The sequence below is a fragment of the Mustela lutreola genome, chromosome 3 (assembly GCF_030435805.1).
Source record: "Mustela lutreola isolate mMusLut2 chromosome 3, mMusLut2.pri, whole genome shotgun sequence".
Classification (NCBI taxonomy): Eukaryota; Metazoa; Chordata; class Mammalia; order Carnivora; family Mustelidae; genus Mustela; species Mustela lutreola.
The window spans coordinates 75967389-75987422 of NC_081292.1; the positions used below are offsets into that span (position 1 = coordinate 75967389).

Here is a 20034-nt window from a genome sequence, read left to right on the forward strand (position 1 = left end):
ATTTTATAACTTTAATTTAATTTAATTTTATAACTTTAGAGCATTTGAATGCTGCCACATACTAGAATATTGTATTTAGTGCTGGCAGTAAGAGGCATCTATTAGCACTTAGAGCCTGCTTTGTTAGTGTCTATTGTGTCAGTCAGAATATACTGTTTTATAGGCAGAACCTGAGACAGGGCATGGAAGGGGTGTACGTACATGATAGAATTTAGCTGAGCAAAAAGCTTTTCTGTTTTCCTATGGAAATTTATCCAAAGACTCTCTAAGGACCTGGTAGGTAGAAATGGAGAGAGGACCCGCTGCCTGCACCTCCCTTCTGCCGAAGGAGAGAGAACAGCCAGAATAGCTTCCCGTTGCCCCACCCACTTCCTTCCCTACTGTCCTGTCTCCAGGCAAGAGCTGGGGCTGCCCTGGGACATGGAGTGAGATGGATCTGGTCTGAATCCTGCCCACCTCCTCTGACAGTAGAGTTTGAGCCAGCTACTGAAACCTTTGAAAGCCTCAGCTGCTCTATCTGTGTCCTGGGAACAATAGTACGCCTCTAATGGGAGCTTTTGTAGTGATTTAAGGACATGATAGATGGTGTTTCACTGAGTACCTGGGACATAGTAAGTGCTAACCAAATGGCAGCTCAGATTAGTTTGGAAGAAACCCAAGGTTTCAGGCAGTCTCAGAGTATCAGTAAAAAATGTTCTTGGGTGTCTATGCCTTGTAAAGGAAGAGTAAGATGGAAAGCTGGTAAGATTTGGTGAAAGGGAAAGAGAGAGCAACACTTGGAACAAGGAAGAGAAAGTGATTTGGGACTGCTTTATTTTCAGGGACTCATAGGATGCTCTAAGTTTAATTTCTGTTAAAATCAGAAGAAAAAATGAATAATAATGAGTACAAAATAATGAACTCAGACTGATTATATTAACCTTTATACCAAAACAGTATAAAACATAACTTTTAATATTTCTACAAAGGGGCAAGTGCCCAGGGTCCACAGAAATCATAAGGCAGTCCTGGAGAGAACTAAAGATTTGGAGGCTGCCTGAAGGAAAAGTATTTTGGGAGACACAGAGATAGTTAAAGAGGATGTTTAACACATAACATAACTGAACTGCTAAAAAATGTCTAATTTGAATCTAATTGTGAGAGAAGAATCAGCCAAAAACAAAGGGACATTCTGCAAAACAATAGGACTGAGCTCTTCATAAATATGAGTAATGTGTACACCCATATTCATTGCAACATTATTAAAAATAACCACGATATGGAAATAATCTAGGTGTCTGTTGATAGATGAATGGATAAAGGAGATGTGATATATATACAATGGAATATTATTCAACCATGAGAAATAAGGATATCCTTCCGTTTGCAACAACATGGGTAGACTTTGAGGATATTATCCTAAGTGAAATAAATCAGGAAAGACCAATACTGTATGATACCACTTATCTGTAGAAGCTAAGAAAGCAGAGTGCATAGAAACAGAGTATAGTGCTGCTTCCCAGGGGTAGTGGGTTGGGTGAAATGGGGAGATAATGACCAAAGAATATATACTTCCAGTTATAAGAGAAATAAGTTCCTGGGAGGTAATGTACAGTATGGTGAGGATAGTCAATAATACTGTATTATATACTTGAAAGTTGCTAAGAAAGTAAATTTTAAATGTTCTTTTTCTTTAAAGATTTTATTATTTATTTATTTGAGAGAGAGAGAGAGAGAGAGAGATTGAACATGAGAGGGGGAAGGTCAGAGGGAGAAGCAGAGCTTCCTACTGAGCATGGGGCCTCCATCCCAAGACTCCAGTATCAGGATCTGAGCCAAAGGCAGTTGAGCTGACTGAGCCACCCCAATGCCTCAGACCACAGCTCCTATGTAGACAAAGTTCCATGTGTGACCAACTGAGTCACCCAGGCACCCAATTTTAAATGTTGTCATCACAAACAAGAAATGGTGATTGTGTGACATAATGTAGGTTTCAGCAACACTACGGTGGTAATCATTTCATAGTCTGTAAGTGTATGAAATCAACATCTTGAGCATGTAACTTATATGATGTTGTATTTCAATTATATCTAAGTTAAGCTGAAAAAATATCAACAATGGAAGCAACTTAATAGTTAGAGAAGACTAAAGAAACATGACATGGAAACTCCCTGGTTGGACAGAGAAAAGGTTTTAAAAATGGAGGAATTTGAATATAGTGCATATCATAGGTATTAGTATGTATGGATGTAATTTCCTGAGGGAGACAACTGTGTAGCCTGTAGTTATAGAGAAGGATATTCTTATTTTTAGGAGAACTATCCTGGCATATTTGGATATGAAATATTATAATGTCTGGAATTAACTAACCATCAATGGGACAGAGAGATATTAGTGAATCTACAGGATCAGTGTATGGGTTTTTATCATGTTAAACTTTCTTATAACTTCTCTTTAGGTTTGAATTCTAAAAATAGAAGGTTGGTGAAAGTAAAATGAGAAGATTTGGACTAAAAGAAACAAATGGTTTTAGAGTTGTCCAGAGTGACTTGAGAGGTAATATTGCTCAAGAAAGCTACAGTGACCATTGACTTTACTCTTCAATGATTTTGGAGTCGAATCCATGGAGCTTCTTTGTAGAGCATACATTTGTTTTCAAGCAAGAGCGGGATATTTTACAATGTCCCTTGTTCATTTGGGTTATAGCCACATTGAACTTTATGCCTAAAACAGGGTGGATACTAAGTGGGGCAACTGGACCGTTTATTTTCCAGGAGGGAGAGGGCCTAAATGCTGTGTTGAGGGTGACATCTTTGTTGCTTGAAGAATTGCTTCAGGGAGGTTCCTGAAATATGGAACTATAGGGTGAAGATGCTTTCTTGACCTGGAAGATAAAGTGGAACCCTCAGGGAATTTAGACGCAAATGTGCTAGATGATAAATTTCCACATAATATGAAGAAGATTTGCTTTCTGAAAGGATCTAACTAATACTTCCTGAGATTCAAACTCAGGGGACCTTTCAGGTTTATCAGGAAGGCCCTGAATAGACACCAGGTGGCCAGAAGGCCATACGCTTTTTTGGTTGTTGTTTTGTTTTGTTTTGTTTGAGAGAGAGAGAGAGAGAGAGATAGTGAGCCCACAAGAGCTGGGGAGAAGGGCAGAGGGAGAGGGAGAGAGAGAATCCTAAGCAGGCTCCAAACTCAGCACAGAGCCTGATGCGGGGCTTGATCTCACAACACTGAGTTGATGACTTGAGCCAAAATCAAGAGTCTGATGCTTAACTGACTGAGCCACCCCAATGCCTCAGACCACATGCTTAAAATGGCAGAGGGCAACTGAGCTGAAGATCCTGGTTCAGGGTCAGGGCCTTATGAATTTGGCATGAGGGCTGGTTTTAGAATAGCATTGAGTCTCATGCTGCTGGAGGTCTAACTACCCCGGCATGGTATTGTCATTTTGAGAACTGATGCTCAGCTCCTGTGTAGACAAAGTTCCATGTGTGAGTCACCATTGACAACTACATAAGAGCAACAGGGCAGGAGGACACACTTTTGCAAGACCACACAATATCCTGTGGCAGTAAGAGTGTCTGCCTTCGGCTCAGATCATGTCCTGGTGCCCTGGGATGAGTCCTGCATTGGGCTCCTTGCTCCACGGGGAGCCTGCTTTTCCCTCTGCCTGCCTCTGCCTGCCACTCTGCCTGTTTGTGCTCTCTCTCTCTCTCTCTCTCTCTAACAAGTAAATAAATAAATTTTTTTTAAAAGTTAGGTTTTTTTAGAGTCAGGTTAGCTAAGATAAAACAGCACTGACATCGTGTTTTGCAGCTTAGACAGGACCCCACTAACATTCTGCTTTGCAGCCTTTCCAGAAATGACTTCTGCAAAAAGTCCTAAAATAAAACAATTAACCACAAAAATATCTGTCCCTATCACAGGCAAGGGGTGGTTAAACCTTAGCCCCCAGATGTCAGCCCAAAAAGGATCATCAGCTCGTGGACATGAACCTAATAGGTAGACAGATATGTGACCAAAACCTTGATTGGTATGACTCAGCATACCCTGATTGCTTAAGAAAGTTCTGCAAAAGAGCTCATAAAACCCCCTAAACTTAGAAACTCTGAGGGAAACCCACTAGAGTCCCCTCCCTCTCTGGGAGCTTTATGCTCTTGTTCAGTCAACTTTATTTTGCTGCCCACCACTCTTTGTCTGGTCTATCTCTTCATTCTACAAAGCAACATTACCAAGAACCCTGCGCACTAAGGGGACACAAAGTCCTGCAACAGTAAGAGTAAATGGCATCTTTGTACCCTGAGCTGGTGAAGTAGTTCATATACATTAGTTGTTATATTAACATTTGAAATGGCATGACTTTTGGAAATTACCATCCTTTTTTCCTCAAGGGCTGTATTTGTTTTTTGTCTGACCTCTGCAGCATCTGTCTTTTCAGCAGTTTCTAATCTACTTTCTCTAACACTGTTGCTGGAGTAGGCACGGTTCTGAATAAATCTTCAGTATCGCTCCCAGATTGTGATCAGAAAACTTAGACGTACAACAGAGATATTGGAACAGAGAATCAAACTGTTATAAGCCAAGGATAAATATTTTCATAAAAAGGGGAAGAACTGATATTGTTTCCTGGAGCAAAGCAGATCAGCATATTGGATCAAACTTAACTTATTTTTGCTAGCTCTGTTTAATTCATAGTACCTATGGTAATTTATGGGAATATGATGACAAACAAACAGAACTCTGCTTTTCTATGTCTTAGTCTCTGGGATAATTGATAGTGATTTTAAGGGTCTGGCTGAAAAATAGGGGCAGTAGGGCTGTCAGCCGGAATGAAAACATACTTGTTAGTGAGCTTGTCACCCCATTTTCAGTTTTAGTTGAATAATTTGAATTTTTACAAAATTCTTTCTCATGAGAAGCTAAAGTCTGCTCCCCTCAAGTGAGCAAAAGCTTTCTCAGGAGCGATGCAGAAGAAATCTCCTTACTGTTTCATGTAACTGACTGCAAATATTTGCAGCTCACTGTCATATATATGGTAATAATCTTACCCACCCCTATGATTCTCAGGCTTCATTCCCTAAAGTTTGTTCCATTTTCCTTTCCATTAGCCTGGTTCTAGTTTTTTGTTTGTTTGTTTGTTTGTTTGTTTTGTTTTGTTTTAAGATTTTATTCATTTATTTTAGAGAGGGAGAGAGAAAGAGAGCATGTGCAGGGGCAGGGACAGAGGGAAAAAGAGAGAGTCTTGGGCAGACTGCCTGCCGAGCACAGAGCCCAATGTAAGGCTCAGTCTCAGAGCCCTCAGATCATGACCTGAGCTGAAATCAAGAGTCAGATGCTTAACCAACTGCACCATCCAGGCAGCCCTGGCCCTAGATTCTAAGACACACTACTAGAGGGACTTTAAGCAGTACTAGTTCAGGATTCTGTCAACTAGACAACAGCTTATACGTTGACCTTGTGCAAGGTAAATACTTCCACAACAGTGATGAGAGCTCTCAAGATCACATGGACACAGGCAATGAATAAGAAGGAAGTCAAGTTCTAAAGCAAGTTCCATAAGCACACTTGAGACCTTCCAAAAAATATTCTTAGGTCAATTAATTACCTTAGCTGCAGATATACCCAACTGACAAGATTTTGCTCTATAATAAAATCAATAAGTACTACACCTTTGGCACTTAAAATTTACTGTGAAATGTCATAAATAAAAAGCAGACTAATGCAGAACACAATCTCTCTACATTCACAACTTTTGGCACTAATATGAACATTTCCATACCAAACAAGTCTCCAGTTCTCTATGGACATCAACTGGGTATCCTACAGTTCAGTTACAACAATGACTACCTGGAGGAAGCATAGACCGCTCGGGTTAAGAGGGTTCAAAAATCACAAGACCGCCATTGACTTCCGATGCTAATTGCAAGTCCCAGGTTGCCATCTGTATTTCTGACCCCCAGCTATAAATCAGGGCTGCCCATGACCTCTTCCTGGGTTCAATTGTTCACTAGAATGATTCACAGAACACAGGTTAACAAGTTACTTACTATTACTAACTTATTACAGAAAATATAAAGGATACAAATGAAAAGCCAAATGAAGAGCTATATCTAGCAAGACCTAGAAGAGTCCCAAGTGAACACAGGAGCTTCTGTTCCAGAGGAGATTGGGGTATGCCAACCTTCCAGCACAGAGATGCATTCTTGTTCAGCCTCAGTAAGGTCTCCAAACTCCTTCAGTAGGGTTTTTATGAAAGTTCCATTACATAAATACGATTGTTTAAATCACTGGTCATTGATGATTGAACTCCATCTCCAGCCCCCCCCGCCCCCCGAGGTTGTAAGTGGAGGTGGTAGGGCCACAAGTTCCAATCCTCTAATCAGGAGGTCGGTTCCCTTGGCAACCAGCCCCCACACTTAGGAGTTTTTTTAAAGGTCACTTCATTAACATAAACTCAAATGTGGTTGTAAAGGGTTTGTTCTGAATAATGAAAGATGCTTCTTTCACCTTTCTTGTTCAACTCCTGAGCTGTATCAGGAACTGGGGAGAAAACCAAATATTGTAACAAAAGTTGTTTCTATCTCTGTTAGCACTTAGGACCTTACAAGGGCTTTGTGAGCTCTGGCCAGGATCCTGGGGTTGAAGACCAAAATATATATATTTCTTATTATATCACAATAACACATGCAGCTAACATAGAACTCTTTGAAAATAATAATAAACAGGCACTTGTATCTACCCTCAAGCTTAAGATACAAAACAGAGCCTGTGCTTTGATGTTCCCTCAGTACTGTTTCGTAATTATTTCCCAGCTTCCCTGAGAGGCAATTGCTATCCCAAATGTAGTCTTTAATTAACTTTCCTTTTCTGACATTTTTACCACATATGTGTGTATGTATCCAGAAACAATAGTTGAATTTTTTTCAAAATGTATATAAATGGGATCTTAATACCCTATGTGTTCTTACATGAGTTCCTCTTTTTTCCTTTAATGTAATATTTTTAGATCCATTCACATGGATGCTTGTGGCTGGCTACATCTGGTTCATTTTCAATACAATTTTTTTATATCAATTTATCTTTTTACTTGTATCCGGTTTTTTGCCATTATGCATAATGCTATGGGCCCTCTTACATCTGTGTTCTGTTAGAAAAGTGCAAGAGTTTCTCGAAGGAGCAAAGCAGGGAGTGGAGTTGCTGGTTATTGTGTGTTTTCAAGTTCAGATTTATTAAGGAGCATCAAAAGGCTTTCCAAAAACAATTGCTTAATTTGCTGTCTAAAGGCAGCCCTTAAACGTTCCTGGGAGCTACGGGCAGCTGTATCAGGTGGACACCTGGCCTTGAGGGGCAGTGAAAAGAATTCAACCCAGACAGAAAAAAAAAGGAGATAGAAATTTGCAGAATACTCTGCAGGGGAGCGGTGGGCAGGACAGTAAAGGAGAAGCAGTCTGTCTGTGAGGTAGTAGTGGTGGGGGCTGGAGTTATGGGGGTATGGCAATGTCTCACATTTTCCTATTTTGGTAGCTTAGCCTGGCTGTAAGTAAACCATTGGTTTATAGCTGTTTATAGCTGTTTTGAGCTGGATCACGTAAGGGCTCTGTTTGCATTCCACCCGGGGTCATGGTGGGGCCTTCCACCTTACTCCGGTGTCCACTGCTCAAGCTGGTTGCCTAAAAGCAGCCTCTATCTTAGCTAAGACCTAACCAAACTTCCTCATTTTAAATCTGGGACCCATGGCTGCTGTGAGATGGTTTGCTTGATGGTGAGGTTTCAGTTTGCTTGCTAATGAGTCTTAGCATCTTTTGATGGGCCTTTTATGTTTTGTCTTCTGTGAAATGCCTGTTTGTGTGCAGTATTTTACTTGGTATTGGATTGTTGTTTTGCATTGGTTTTTAGGGGTTCTTCATACATTCTGGATATTGATCTTTCGACAATCATGTCTTGAAAACACCTTTTTTGTTAGAGTCTCTGGCTTGTTTCTTCATTACTTTTGTCATGTCTTTTAATAAACAGGACTTAAATCAGAGATTCTTGAGTTTACTAATATTTTCCCTGTGATGTGCATTGCCTTCTTCAAAAAAAACCAACAAAACAAAACTCTAAAATCTAGGTCGTTGAGAAATTCTCTTCAGTTTTTCTCTTTAATATGTAACCAACCACCTACGTATCACTTACGAAAACTGTGTTCCTTCTTTATTGAACTGTCACCTCAGTCTTGCAGATGGTTTTTGAATCTGGGAAGTCTGGAGCCCATGACCATGAAAGAATTCTTGAGACGTCTTTGGGGCAAAAAGGTGATTTTCTGAAAGCACAGGGACAGGACCCATGGGGCAGAAAGAGCTGCTGCCCTAGGGTTCTGAGGAGTAATCACTTATAGACTTGGGAGTAGGGGGAGGTAAGGAAAAGGAAGGTTTGGAAAGAATTTTTGCATGCTAAAGAGGACCTACAGGATATTGGAGGTCTTGCCATTGTCAAGTTAAGGTTGGCTTTCCTTCTAGTAAAGCATTATTGTTAAGAGAATTGGGAATTGGGAGTTTCCTTCTGGAAGTTAGGTTATTTGGTAAGAATGCTTTTTTGGGGGGTGGGTCTAGTAAATCACTAAAACATTGGTGATAGGTTTAAACTGGGCAGTTTAAACTGTGGGGAATGGACTGTTTGAAGTGTGGGGAGCCTGCGGGGGGACGCTTGTTTACAGAAGCAGAAGAGGCTGGTTATCTCTAGCTTATTGTTAGTAACTTCCCATCTTTTGGAGCCTCCTGGCCTGGACCTGCTCTGGGTAGTTTTCCTCTTCACACATATGTACCCATCTATTTTCTGGACTCTGTCGTTTTCTGTTGACCGCTTTCCATAGCCCCGTGCCAGCATCATATTGTCTCAATTACCAGTTATGGATTTCTAGAAGACCAAGTCCTCCCTCTACCCCAGCTACCACATGAGACTTCTTATTAAAGAATATGTTGGTTATTTGGGGTTCTCTGCCTTTCCATAAAATTGAATCAATTTATCAAGTTCCATGCAAAAGCCTACTGGGATTCTGCTTGGAAAGTTCATTGATTCAATTAATCGGTTTGGGGAGAATTAATATCCTTAAGCACTGAGTCTCCCTGTCAATGAATATATCTTTCAAAGAAGTTACATACCTTTTTTTGCATAAAAGATTTACGTATCTTTTGCTGGATAAATTCCAAGACATCAATCCTTTGATGTTGTTTAAAGCGATATCTTTTTCACTGTTGCATTTTCTAGGTGCTCTTGATTGTGCTTTATGTGTTGAGTTGTTCCTAGTTGGAAATTTTGTATTCTGCTAGCACCTGAGTGCACCAGCGAACTAAGGTGACTTTAAATTAGATTTTACAGTTTTGGGACTTTTGAGCCACATAAGTAGTTGGGGATTCCAACTGCAAATCACGCACTTGCTGATTTATGATTAACGGACTTCTCCATCTCCCTCCAGAGCCCAAAGGTGGCCATATGACATATCTGATCAGACCTCTCTCTGTGCTTAGGTCCCAGTCTTCATCTGGGTACCCACTACACTTACTGCTCACAGACAGGCTCAGGCTGTGAAACTCAGGCTGATGTCCCCAGCCACACATGGGTTTTCCACCACTGAGCCATGTGTGATCTGCTTTCTGACTTTCTTTGTTTGTCTTCCTCTACTCTCTACTCTCAACCAAGTTTAAAACGGATACCATTTACATTTCTTAAATTAAATCCACTATTTTTAGGCCTTTTATCCTAGGAGAAGTTTTCTGTATATCCAGTCTGCCATATTGCCAGAAATAGAAGTAAGTCCTTCCCCTCCTCCACTCCTTTTTGTTTAGAAGAGAAAAAAGAAACTAAATTATGGGGTATCATTTTCTTCATGAACTCATGTTGATTCCACATTCTCTTTAAGTGCTCATAAATATTTTGTTTAATTATCATTTAAAAATTGTATGCTAAAGCCATTTATCTATACTTTCTATTTCTATGCTTTGCCTTCCCCCTTAAAAATGGAGACATTTGCTTGATTCCAGACATGGAGAGAGAGAGATGAATGAATGAATAAATCTGGGGAGAAAAGACTGTGCTAGCTACAGAGTCAGGGACTTGCATAAACTATGTCACTTAAACTTCCCAGCACTTGGAAGGCAGGTGTTTCCTTCCTCCGGTGTGTGATCAGTCCCAGGGTGAGGTCAAGTAATTTACCTCAGTTGTGTCACCGGTAACCCAGCAAAAAAACTGTTTCATTCTTTTCTGTCCCATGCTTCCATTCCTAACTGTTGCTAACATTATAAGAGGGCACACTATAAACATTTTTTTAAAATGTTTTATTTATTTACTTTTGAGAGAGAGAGTGTTTGTGCACACTTGGGCAGGAGTGGGGGGTGGGGCTGAGGGTCGAGGGACAGATGGAGAAGCAGACTCCCCGTGAGTAGGGACCCCTGATGCAGGACTCAATCCCAGGACCCCTGGATCATGACCTGAACCAAAGGCAAACACTTAAAACAGACTGAGTCACCCAGGCGCCCCCACTATAAATGCTTTTGTGCTAATCAAACTACATTTTTGTTTTTCCAACTGAGGCTTAAATGTCTTCTGTTATTATCAAAATATCTGCCAGGTAGTGGAGATTCGTGCATCTAAAATACCTCTCTTCAAGTTTTTTCTTCTTTTTCCCCTTTTGTAGAAATACTGAAGTAATGTTTGGAAAATCATTATAAGTGGACATTTGCAAATGATGCTTGAAATAAATAGTGGCACCTCCGCCCAGCAAAGAAGTAGCACTCGGAGCTAATTGGAAGCTGCTTCCACCGCCATCCTCGATTCACCCTTTGCTGAAGCGGGTTTTGCCACCCTGCTGTAGCCTCAAGCAACTGAAAATAAGTTCTTCATCGCTCACTCAGAGCATTTTTTGAAAGATTTATTTATTTATTTTAGAGGGAGAGCAGGGGGAGGAGCAGAGGGAGAGGGAGAGAATCCCATTAAAAATCTCCAAACAAGCAAAAGCCCAGGGCCAGAGGGCTTCCCGGGGGAATTCTACCAAACATTTAAAGAAGAACTAATTCCTATTCTCCTAAAACTGTTCCAAAAAAAGAGAATCCCTCCTAGAGCAGAGCCCAACTTGGGGCTCGATCTCACGACCCTGAGATCATGACCTGAGCTGAAACCAAGAGTTGGAAGCTCAACCAACTGAGCCACCTGGGTGCCCCCACTCAGAGTTTTATAACATTCTTTTTGGAAGTTTTATAATGCCTGTTTGAGAAAAATGAAACACCTGACAGCTTTTCATTGTTACTCAGTCTGATTCACTTTTAAGCTTGTTTTGATTTTGATGTTTTCCTAGTAACAGGCCAACGGATGCTACTATCTGAGATGAAAGTAAATTATATTATCCAGGCCATGCTACACATGGAACATAGAAAGCCAAGGAATTGAGGGAAAGGCTTATGCTTAAACCTCTGGCCATAGTGTCATTGTTTCTATTTTTTTCCAAGTGCCTTCCTCATCTTTTCCAGCAGCGATTCATATCCTTAGTTTGCAACACTACGATTTCTTTCCATCAATATTTCCTTTCTCGAATTTAATAACAAACCACAAAGACTTAAAGCTACCTTAAGTTGTTAATGTTATTTTAAAACCTAAATGCATATTGTGGCACAAGTTGCGATGCTGCAGTATTAAACCCACGGATGTGGCAATTCCCTTCTCATTCAAACCACTCGTGTTTTTGGGTTCCATCTCTAGTTAATGATAAGGGCTGATAAATATCTGGTAGTTCTTTCTTCTGGTAGGTAAACTGCCTCATTGTGGGTCTGTTCTATATTGGTTTTAACATAATAGGTTTGATTGGGATTAAATAGATCAAGATTCATTGTATGTGTGCTTTAACTATGCCATCATTAATTTTATAACATAGATCTTTCTCTTTCTTTCTCTTTTTGAAAATTAGCTATAGGGCATAATTATGCTATCTTTGTTAGTCTCTCAGTAAACTTACTTTATGCTTTTGCCATAGGGATATGGCCTCTTTCTTTTTTCCATACAGAATATCCAGAAAATAAGTGAAATCACTTCAGTTATACATTTTGGGAGGTAAACTTAACTCCTGTGGTTTTGTTTATTTATTTTTGAAGACTTATTTATTTTAAAGACAGCATGAGTGGGAGGAGTCTGAGGGAGAGAGAGAACCCAAAAGCTGACTCCATGCTGAATGCAGAGTCTAATGTGGGGCTTGATCCCATGATCCATGAAATCATGACCTGAGCTGAAACCAAGCTTATCCAGCTGAGCCACCCAGGCACCTCTCCTTTGTTTTTATTTAAACCTTGGTTAACTTTAACTACCTAAAGACTCTAACTTGACTCCCATTGGACCAGAATCTCAGGTCATAGTAGAATAAAAGAGAAGCTTAAAATTCCAAGTGGGCAGTCTATGATTTAAGAGGACACTTACTAGCTCAATCCCTGCTCTCAATCCCCAATTTTTACCAAAGAGTTCTTCAGCAGCATCCCCTCATCTGTGTAAGTTTCCCTAAGAATGCCAGACATCTAACCCTTTTTGGCATCTCTGGTGTCAGAGAAAGCCATTTCTGTCCTACCTTTTGGATGTTTAGAAAATGGCATCACGATGAAACTCCCACACAGCCCCTCCTACATTGTGTATCTGGCCTTCTTACCAGGCATATAACTCGTATATGTGATATATTACTCATTGCTGTGACAGTTGGAACTGAGTGTTCAACATCAGTGAAAATAAACTGAGGTGTTTACAATGAGTAGAATTTGGCTTGTCAAATTATTTATAGATGCCTTGTAAAAAATAAAGGCTGAACTTAAGAATCAGTAGGACATATTTTAGAATATACTTATACACTCTATTTTTTTTTTTTTTTTTTTGCCCTGGTCTAGTGGATAGTTCTGTTCAGTTATGTGATGAAATGTCGGCTCCTCTCTTCCTCCCCTTTCCTTTTTTCTGACATTCTGGAAAGTGACCTCCAGTCGCCACCAGTGAAGACACTGAGGTAGATGCTATCTCTGAACAGAAGGAATAGCATACTTCTTCAACCTCTGAATCACATTAGATTGGCTTTGTTACTGTTTCTTCCCTGACTTGGTAGCTCAGTTCCTCCAGTCTAGACCCTGGCCTGTAACTCAACAATGGTCCATACTTCGCTGCAGCAAATGAGTTTCTCCTGGACTTTTCCTCCCCTCTACAACCCACCCCAAAAGTTAACCTTACTTCATCTCCATTTCTTCAAGTTTTGCATTCCTGGTCCATTATGAGCAGCTGAATAGCCCAAATCAGGATTGTTATTTGCCTAAGTATCCCCCAAGAACTGAAATCTCAATGTAATAAAATTGCATAATAAAACAAATATTCTATAATACCAAGGACATGCACACCCACACTGGAACATGAGTATGTATGATAAATGTCATGGATTTTATATTTAATGTTCTAAGAGTCAATGTGCTTCAAGTTCATGAATCTGTCTTGAGATTTAGTTTCTACTGAAACACAATTTACAACCTTGAACAAAAAAATGATTTGCTCTAAGCCAGGTTGTGGCATGGTTTCCCTTAAGTTGATTCCTTAGAGCCTTTCCATGGAGGACATGTTTAACTAATGAAGAAAGAATATCACTGAAACATCTTGTATTAATTCAAATTGATAGCTATAGCGTGTGACCTTTCCTGGTGCATGGGATGGCCATGGGGTTATGTCACTCAGATCACCCTCTGAAAGGACCTGCTGGAAAATGTGTCATTTGCTGTCACACCTTTGGATCTACTATAGTGTTTGTGCCAAAGTCATGCTCTCCTGACCAATCCTGGCAAACACCTGTGCACAATGGAGTGTTTGAGCCCCATCTTTCCTTTTGACACTGGATGTCTCTATCCAGCATTCTTTGCCCAAGACCTCCCCATTAGCCAGGCTGAGACCTACCCAGAGAAGCACTGCCTATGATGCTTCTCTGACCCATTCCTAATTCCTTCTCTCCCTTTAGGGGTGTCAGACCCTCATCGCTTCCCTTTTTTGCTCCTCTCTTTCTCTCTGTCAAGGCATTCCCCAATAAATGTCTGTTTTGTCTCATTTTGTCTTAGCATCTGTCTCTCAGAGGATCTGAGCTTATGTATTACATTCAGCCTTCATCCACGGAAACACTTTTAAAACCAAGTCTAGCAAGAGTAAGCAGCAAAACATTAATGTCTACTTTTTATTCCCTACCATAAAGGAATCCTATGCACTTGGATGAAAATAATTTGAAAACAAACAAACAGAAAGTAAAAAGCCATATTCATCATTGGGCCAGTTGTACTTTGATAAGCCTACTCAGACTTGGTCAGAAAATGAGTTGTTTCAAAATTTTGAACTGTCATTAAAAGAAAGATCATTTTCTCTAGGATATAGATAAAGTTCTTGGTGTAAATCTACAAAAGCAGGGCATTGAGGGGAAAAAAACTAAAATTTTCCTTGTTTTTTTTTTTATGATTTCTTTTTCTGGTGGACAGGTGAAAAAGTTTGGATTATATGTTGTGTTATTAATGATGAATGATCTTGGTTTCAGTAGGTATTTGAGACAATGCCATCTCCCACCTCACTAGTGTTGAAAGAGTAATCAGGGGGAAAACGGAAAATCAGAATGGTACTCTCCTCCGTAAATCATGACAATTGACTCAGAAAGGGTAGCTCTGAGAGAGGCCAGAGGGTTAATAAACACTGTCATTTTCACTTAGTGTAACTGCCAAAAGGGCTGGGGGCAATGCTCCACTTCATTTCGGCCAGAAAATTGCTTTGAGAAATAAACATCCAGAAGGAGAAAAACACCCCAAGCCATCATTTTAGGGGAAAAAAACCCACAACATTTTAAGGCAATTCCAGGATGGGATAAATTTCTTGGATAGGGTCTAATAATGCAATTTATTTTTGTTGTCTACTAAGCATGTTTATTTTTTAGAAAAAACATACATTGTTTGGCAGTAAAAACTAATTGCTATATTAAAAGCTCTCTTAATTTCTACTTGAAAAAAAAAAGTGCAACGTTGTCCCAGTTAGGATTATAAAATTGGTGATCCGTCTTGAATTTAGTGACTGTTATGAGAAATTATTTGGGTAAAGATGTGCTTAAGAGATATTAAATCATTACCATGATTTTCCTCAGAGCAAATGTTTCTGTGAAGGGCTCATGGGAAGACAGTTCATGGAAACTGAATCTAAAGCTCAAGACTAAACTGCAGACTTGTTGAACTGCATATTGACTTTATGCATATTCTGTATTTTAAAAAAATCAGCAAACCCTGAAAGATATGATCCTGATTCTTGGGAAATCTATCATATGAAAGGAATTAAGAACAACTCTTAATTAGACTTAAGGAGATTGATTTTACAAAATGACTTAAAATAATTTTTAGACATTTTCCTGGGTGGTCATTTTCCTGGGAGTCCAAGCAAGCTTCTAGGCAGGAAAAGGTCAAGAGGATGATGAATGTCAGGGTTCCAACAGGGGGATTTGAGGGTCACGGGGACATCAGCTGGGAAGCTCATGCTGCTGCAGTAGCTCACATGTGTGGTCTTGAGGCCTACATCAGAAAGCAGGAAGTCAGAATTGGAAGGGAGAAGGAAGATGGAACATTGCAAGTGGGGTTAATTGTTTGGACTCTACATGTCAAGGCTAAGGGATGGAGAGAAAAGTTACTTTTTTTCCCTCATATCCTGCTTTTCCATTTACTGCAGATCTCCATTCTTGATTCCCATTATAATAGTGACAGCAATACCTGAACTTTGTATGGTGTTTGCTTATTTTGATAGACTTTCAAAAACATGCTGGGTACAGTTGGTTAAGCATCAGCTCTTGGTTTGGGCTTAGGCTGTGATCTCAAGGTGGTGGGATAGAGTTCCACATCTGGCTCTGAGCTCAGTGCAAATCTGCTTGGTAGTCTCTCTCTTTCCCTCTCTGCTTCCCTGGCTCCTGCTCTCTCTTTCTTGCTAAAAATAAATAAATAAATCTTTAAAAAACAATGATGACAACAACAACTAAAAACAAAGAAATATTTTTGAGGAAACACAGAAATTACTATTTCCCTCAAGTTTTAATGATAAGTGAGATTTACATAGAAATTTAGGGCTTCATCCCAAGAATTATAACCAGTCAGTAGCTGAGTTGGGCCAAGAAACAAGTCTTATTCTTTGTTGCTGCTGTTGGAAGTCTAAGCATGACCCAACTACACATTGACCAAAGTCACAGGCTAATTATACAGAAGGACACCATGGGGGGAGCACAGCAGAGGATGACTGATATGGGGCTCCATGTACAACCATAGGCTATGAAATATGACTTTATTTAACCTTAATATATGTAATGTATATGACTTCATAAATGTAACTTTCTAATAAACTTATCCTCTGCTTTCCCAGGAAGAGCTGCAATTTCCCCCATCAAAATTGCTCAGTCTTAGCAAAACAACCCTGGAGACTTCCAGTCTAACAATGTCAGTATTCCAAAAGTAGTTTCATGTGCCTTATTTTTGTGAGTCGAACCATCTTCCTCCTTTTATTAAACTGAGAAATTTTCTTTCATCAGTTATTGTTTGGCTACTCTTTGCATGATCATTGTCAGCCTCTACCTCTGGTTATAATCACAGCGTTCAAATCTGTGCCCAAGTAGGAAATCACAGTGCTTAAGGTTGCCGTGTCATTGCCGACAGTCTAAAGGCATACTCATTGGCAAGCTGGACGCAAGCCCTGAGAGGCGAGATGTTTCCACCTCATTATATTGAACAGCAGGAATTCTAAATTCTGTCAAAAAATAGGTCAGTGTTGAGGGGCACAGGAGGGCCCTACAAATGAAACCATCTGGCTAGTGATAAAGAAAAATGGCTCTACTATCACTGAAGTCACAGCACTGTGTACAAAAAAGTGGGCAATTAATCATTTTCGCACACTGGCATTCCTGTATGATAAAATATCTATCAATGATGAGTTTTTAAATTTTATTTTATGATTTACATCTAGTAAAATTTACTTTATCGGGTATGAGTCTCTGAGTTCTAACAAATGCAAGTAACTCTCATCATAACCAACCATAAGCAAGATAGAGAAAAGTTGTCTTGCCTCCAAATATTCCTCTGTGTTTCCCATTTGTGAACATCCCCAATGCCTGCCTAACCCACTAGCAACCACTCATTTACTCTCCATCACTATGTTTTGGGCTTTCCCAGAATGGTGCTTAAATGAATAATGCAATATGTAGCTGTTAAGTCTGGCTGCTTTCATTTAGGAAATTCGGCCATGATTTTTGAAGTTTTTCATTCAGTGAAGCAATTCCTAGACTTTTGAGAACTAACTCTTCCCCCATTTGGCAAGTTAAGCAAGAGTGAATTGAGTGAGAAAGAGAGGTGGGGAGAACTTCTCCAGCCTTAGTCCCTTTGCCCCTGTTGTTCCCTCTTGAACTTGAAGGTGAGTTTACCCCTTTATTATACCATTGAGGGAGTTGTGGCCCAGCACAGAGGGGTTGTGGCAAAATCAAGGCAAGAACTCAATATCCTGACTCTAAATGGAATTCTCCTTTGACTTTACTTCTAGCCACAACAATGCAAAGCTTCTCCTAAAATGAAAACCAAATATAGCCCTGCTGTATATATTTCTTCTGTAGGGTTACACTTAAATTTCAACTTCAAATGAAAATAAATCATTATCAAGGCAAAGTAAGCCAAACCCTAATATGATTCATCTCTAATATAGAGTATGCTTACTTCGTGTCTTCGTCTGTTTGAATTGCTATAACACAATATCATATACTTGTAGCTTATAAACAATAGAAACTTACTTCTTACAGTTCTGGAGTCTGGAAAGTCCAAGATCAAGATGTCAGCAGATTCAGAGCCTGGTGAGAGCTGGCTTCCTGGTTCATAGATGGCTGTGTCCTCACTTGGCAGAAGGAGTGATGGAGCTCTCTGAAGTCTCTTTTATAAGGATGCTCATCCCATTCATGAGGACATGACCCTCCCAAAGCCTGCCCCTCTCCACCACTCATTATCATTCCATTGGGAGTTAGGACTTAATATATGAATTTTATGGGGACACAAATATTCGGTCTATTGCATTTCATATTATGCATCACATAAAGAAGGGAACTGTTACAGAATTTGAGCAATTTTTGCTTAAACATTTAAGAAAAAACAGAGATTGTGATTTGAGCAAAAAGCACAGGTACCCCCTCTCTCTCTCTCAGTATCTGTTGAGACATGCACACCAAAGTAGATAACAAGATATCAATCCTAGCTTCGATTTTGTATTTAAGCCTCAAAAGAGCTTGACTTTGAAATAGAGTGTGATTTTAAGGTGACATGTGTTTGAATGTGAATGAGCAGATCTGTGTGTGTGTGTGTGTGTGTGTGTGTATGTTTCCCATGGAACTCTGGCTTCTTAACTGAGCCAGATCTGGGAGTCAGGAAACTTATGTTTCACTTTTAGTTACTCCGAATTTCTGTCCTTGTGCCAAAGATGTCAATCATGACACTTCAGACTATATTCCAAATGAAATCATCTTTTCCAGCTCCCATGAAAGAGTGAGCCCTGCAAAAGCCATGGGACCCCCAGTCAAGTTGATTGTATGAGAAAGGGACTTCCGACACAAGGGTCAACGCTCCACAGGATGGATAGCAAACAAGATGGAGCCTGGTTCAAAATAATAAGCAAAGCGTGTCAAATACCTTTTCTCAATAATTCAAATTAAATTTTCAGTTTGAAGTGAGCACTGGCTGTTGGAGCTGAAAGGTCATGAGAGAGACAGGGGCCAGAGCAGTTGTGGAATGGAAGTTGGGATTATGGGGAAAAAGAAACCATGAAAAACTACTGGAGGTCATGGGCAGAGGCAAAGGGCTCCTTTGGTTCCCGTGGCGGTGGAGCGGTGGGATGGGGAGACATGCCGTGCCCTTCTGAGCACCTGGTTGTTTGAGGTTTTCCTGAGTCCTATGCACGCGCAATTTTTTGTGAACCTTCCTCCTGCCCCTATTACTGGAGGCAACTTGATTAAGTTTCTCCAGCTTTGAATGAAAAGACCTTTAGATTACCCCATTTCAACAAAAACTGGCAGAAGGCAAAGACTCCCTTCAATGATAAAAGTAGGTAGAAAAGCTTCCTGAGAACAAGAGGAAACATTTCTCTCCTGGTAAAACCAACTTTGCCATCTATTTACTGTGTATGTGAGGAAAAGCAGTATGAGGTAATGAAAAGCCTGGATACGAATGTGTAAATCAATAATGAGCTTTCTTTAAACTTCCAGTGAGACAATAGCTAACAGCCTGTTTCCCAGTAGGATTCCAGATAGAAGTGCTTTAAATAAAAGAAAATGCATATTTGTGATGAGCACATTTATAGAAAATCTTTAAAAGTATTTAAAGATAGTTCTCAATCTTTTTATTTTTTTTTTCTTATATTTGTTTTCTTCTCCTAGAATGCTTTATTTTATCAGGTTCCATTTCAACTCTCATAGAAAGGGAAAAAAAGGTTAAATAAAATTATTTTCTACACGTTTCCCAAGCATCCTTGTTTTCATTTGTTTCCTATTTCAGTGTATAATTGAAATTCTTTTACAGCATCTGTCACCTTCTACTTATCGCATGTCATTTCCATGTTTGTATATTGTTTTTTCTAGTCTGTAGGCTTTTCCAGAGCAAAGGATTATTTTTTTTCCATTTAATATTGGAAGATAGGAGCTAATATCTTGAAATATATTAAAATAGTTTGTGGTTCACAGTTTCTTGGCTGTGACACTTTCATTTTTTTGCCATAAATATATAGTGGTTTATGAAGGACCAGAATTGTTATAGCAGAAATGCAAAATGAAAGGGTCAACATCCATATTAGAAACTACACACACACACACACACACACACACACGATATTTCTCTCCCTCTCTCTCTATATATGTATATTTCAAAGTGCAAGAGGGAGCCTTCTTTTCAAGAAAAGGAAGTATGTGTTAATCAAAAGATAGTATAACATATAGCTAAAACCAAATGACTGAAAGGAGAAGAAGTAGCTCTGTGATTCTGGAAG

At 39.6% G+C, this 20034-nt stretch overlaps 1 long non-coding RNA gene across 2 annotated transcripts; it reads left to right on the top strand.

Moving 5' to 3' along the window:
• Nucleotides 1–2028: 2028 nt before the first annotated feature.
• Nucleotides 2029–16515, top strand: LOC131828062 (uncharacterized). Of its 2 annotated transcripts, none has more exons than XR_009352213.1 (3): nt 2029–2210; nt 2438–2535; nt 16390–16515. It is a non-coding gene; the product is annotated as an uncharacterized LOC131828062 (long non-coding RNA). The 2 variants fall into 2 exon arrangements; XR_009352214.1 differs by lacking the exon at nt 16390–16515 and adding an exon at nt 6055–6242.
• The last annotated feature ends 3519 nt before the right edge of the window (nt 16516–20034 follow it).